At 41.7% G+C, this 3704-nt stretch overlaps 1 long non-coding RNA gene across 2 annotated transcripts in view; it reads right to left on the minus strand.

Moving 5' to 3' along the window:
• Positions 1-208: 208 nt before the first annotated feature.
• LOC109952156 (uncharacterized) overlaps positions 209-3704 on the minus strand; it is a 6156-nt gene continuing 2660 nt past the window's right edge. The window contains exons 2-3 of one of the 2 annotated variants that reach the window (XR_002273715.1): positions 1987-2134; positions 209-476 (exon numbers count right to left, since the gene is read on the minus strand). This is a non-coding gene — a long non-coding RNA (uncharacterized LOC109952156). Of the gene's footprint in view, positions 477-1222; positions 1916-1986; positions 2135-3704 lie in introns of those variants that run through there. The other variant, XR_002273714.1, reaches the window with a different exon arrangement.

The raw sequence follows: 3704 nt of genomic DNA on the forward strand, positions 1-3704 counted from the left end.
TCTGTCAGCTGATGTTGGAGCTTCTAGGAATCTATTCCTAGAAGCTCCAACCCAAACCCAAGAAGGGTTTATGAGCTAAATTCACTTAAAATTTACTGAGAATTAGACAAGAAAATGCAAAACAGGCACTTTTACAGTTATAGTCAAATTATTCAAAAAAATCAAGACAAAAAAAGATACAACTAGGAAACTACAGCTGCTCCCCTGTAAAAAGAATTTGCAGGTTTGCTTGTACTCTTAACTGACACTGGTTCTTTATTCCCAGGAGCAGCTCCTTGTCTTTTGCTTGCCATTGCAGTTGACTGGACTGTCTGTATCAGTGCGTCTGATGTACAATGGAGACCCTACAGCTGATTACAGGCTGGCACCGTCCACCACCTCCTAAACAGCTTGTGACAGGCTGGAGTCCATCAGGCTCCACAGAGGCTCCTGCAGCAGTAAGGTGGAGACTGAGGGTGCCAGCATCGCTCCTGAGACTGTGTGTGACAGGAGCATCTTTACAGAAGGATGGACAAAACCCACAGAAATCAATGGATGCTCAGCAGCAGAGTCGCTGATCTGCCAGCTGCTGCTCACACCATGCACACCGGTTTGTTGCAGCCTGAAATCTGATCTGATTGGATCCAAAAGATGGAAGCAGATAAATGAAAATGAAAAGCATCTGCCCAGAATGTCCTTTTCAGCCTCACAGGACTATCTAGGTTTTTGAATGGCAGGCTCACAAACAGCCAACAACAAACAGAAGGAAGGAACAGAATGACTTTGTTTGGAACAAAATCTCTCTCAGCTGAAAGCAGGTAATGACTGCTGAAGACATCCAAAGAAAAACACCAGGTATTTTCACAAACTCAGGGAGAAAGCATTATCCAGAGCTGTTAACAGCAGATTATTAGGCCTTTACTGTCTGACATTTGTTCTGCTCTTTGAACTTCAGTGCAACTAATTTCGCCCATTGATATTCAGGATATAGAGTGCCGCATTCTGCCTTTAAAAAGACAGAGCATAGCAGCAGGGTAGATTGAGTCTCTCTGATGTATCAACCAAACACAATGAGTCACTGGGCTACCCATGACTGTAACACGAATTTATACACGTAAGATAAATACAGCATGAGTATGGGGGGTTTGGAGCCAATCTCAGCTAACACTGGGCGAGAGGCTATATACAAACAATCATACACACATTCATTCATACAGGCAATTTAGAGTTGCCAATCAACCTAAGCTGCAGGGACCCCACACAGGCACAGCATGCAAACTCCATGCAGAGCCAAGGCTCGAACACAGAGCACTAACCACTGCACTACTGCCACCCTGACTGTAGCTCTAACACTTTAATATACACTAGCAAAATGTACAGTTAAAGTCAAGTGTTTGACATTAGATAGTTTAGGCCTACGTGACAACAAGTGCAGTACACTACAGCTGAGTTTGGATTAGAAAACCAGTCTGATGATGAAAATGCCCATCAGAATCATCATGGCTCTACATGATCTCTGTGTTTAAATGTGTATGTCTCACACGTGAACAGTTCAGATTTCTGCAGCTGGGGAGGTTTTTTCCCTCCCTGTTTCTGTTTTGTCCCACTTACCAAAAGTAGAGAGCGTTATTATAAGAAAATGTGCAACTATTAAACTACCCTGGCTGAAAAGAGAACAAATTCTCTGACCAGCTACTGCAGATACAGCAGTGCTGCTGCAGCACAGTTAACTGTGGGTTTTTAACAATGGCTTCATCTGTATAGTGTCTGTTTGAGCAAATGGCTTGCACTCCCCCTCCTGAGAGTGGATGAGTTGACAGTGCAGGCCAGGCCAGACAAATGACCATTTGCACATTCACACAGACTTACACTCAGGGTCAGGTGTTAGAGAGCTTCAGATCCATTATCAAGATCAGTCTGTGGGGGATCTAGGTGTCTAGACACAAAGCGAATTACATGATTAAAGGGAGTTGAGATGCCACGCAAATCAAGTGTGTATGTGCTTACCTGTGGATTCATGAGGAGAACTAGGGGTCTGCAGCACGGGGCCCTCCTTGAGCTCTCAGATGAATCAATTACTGGCCATCCAATCTAGGCTCTGGGGTAAGAGTGCATCGATCCAGACTCAGGATTTTCCAAACATGGTGGCAGTCTTCTAAAAAAATACATAAATAAATAAAGCAGTCCCTGTATTAGCACTGCAACAACCACTGCAGCATATTTTACATCTTGTAACACACACTTGAAATCTTTCAAATTCTTTGTGTTGTTCTTATCACTAGATGAGTGTGAAGTGATGTTAGAATAATCTCTGAGCAGGAAGAATGGCACCTCAGATCAGAGCCTGTGTAAATATATTTTCAGATTTAATGTGACAGGAACTTTAGGAGTTATCTGAAGTACCAAATCAGTGGAAAGACACGTGGGCACAAACATACATATTTGCTCCACATGGTGATGCAAACACGCTTCAGCACAAGGTGAAAAATCACCTTTTTCTCAAGGCTGTGCTGCTGCACTGCATGAATGTACAGTGACAGGTGGAAAAGGGAGAGAAACTGGAGGAAAATAAACTCTAGTGGGCGTGTGAAACAGCATCACTTGTTTCTGCCAGGTCAGATCCAAAGGTCACATGTTGTGTGCATCATTTGGTGTAAAGGATCTGCCTCGCTAACTTTTACCTGAGGAAGACCTGTAATTTAAATACATTGCTTAAAGGGTCGTGTCACCCAAATCGGCAGCTAGAGCAGGTGCTACTTGATGGGGATTTGCCAGAGTAAATTGTTGAATTTTACAAAAACAATGTGGTTTAAAATTAGAGTAAGGTTTGGTTAAGGTTAGTGTAACCCTATGTAAAGACCTGCTAAGTGACAAAAACGCCTACGTAAAGACCTGCTAAGTGACAAAAACACGGATACTGTATGTGTGTCTATGACCAAGACGTGCATTATAAAGTGATATTAAATGTAGTCCATTTATGATTAAAACTTGCACCCAGTGTTATCAGAGGCCATGCAGAAACCATGTGATGTTTCATCTTTTCATGCATAGGTAATGTGATGTATTACATTTCATGTCATATAAGAGAAAATCACCTGAACCTATTTCATGTGGATTTATCAAATCTATGCGAAATGTGCCTTTATCTCACAATTCATGACACACAACACTGAATAGTTTTGGAAACTATTCAAGAAATACTGTTATCACAGTGAATGAAAAAACTGTACTAGAATTCCTGATAAAAACTTCCTCAGGTAAAACTTCCGTCTTTTGCTATGTGACCACAAGGTGCACTTTGATCTATGTATGAATCACCTGTTTGAATCTGGACATCAAACAGGTGATAAAGCGTTTTACCATCACATCTCCAGACTCCAATAACTGAGGGAGAACTGCTGCTCGATTTTTTTCCCTTTGACAGGCAGTTTAAATTACACAATAACCATCTTGTCACATTTCTTGTTAGATCATTCAATCCCTCTCCAAAGACTTTATGCAATCAGAATAGAGGGCTTTAAACTCTGAATGGCTGCTAAAGGTTGTGTTTACTCTTTGCACTCGGTTTTGGGGGCTGGCATGACAGAAGAAAAAAATGTCTATTTTCAGTGGCTACACAAACATTACTCCAAGACAGGTCAATGACAAGTCAACAAAATAATTTTGGTAAACTATGCAGAGATGCACACCTTGTTTAATGGAGGTATTCCATCACAGTGGCTAAT

Source organism: Monopterus albus, unplaced genomic scaffold (assembly GCF_001952655.1).
Source record: "Monopterus albus unplaced genomic scaffold, M_albus_1.0 scaffold437.1, whole genome shotgun sequence".
In the NCBI taxonomy this organism is placed as follows: Eukaryota; Metazoa; Chordata; class Actinopteri; order Synbranchiformes; family Synbranchidae; genus Monopterus; species Monopterus albus.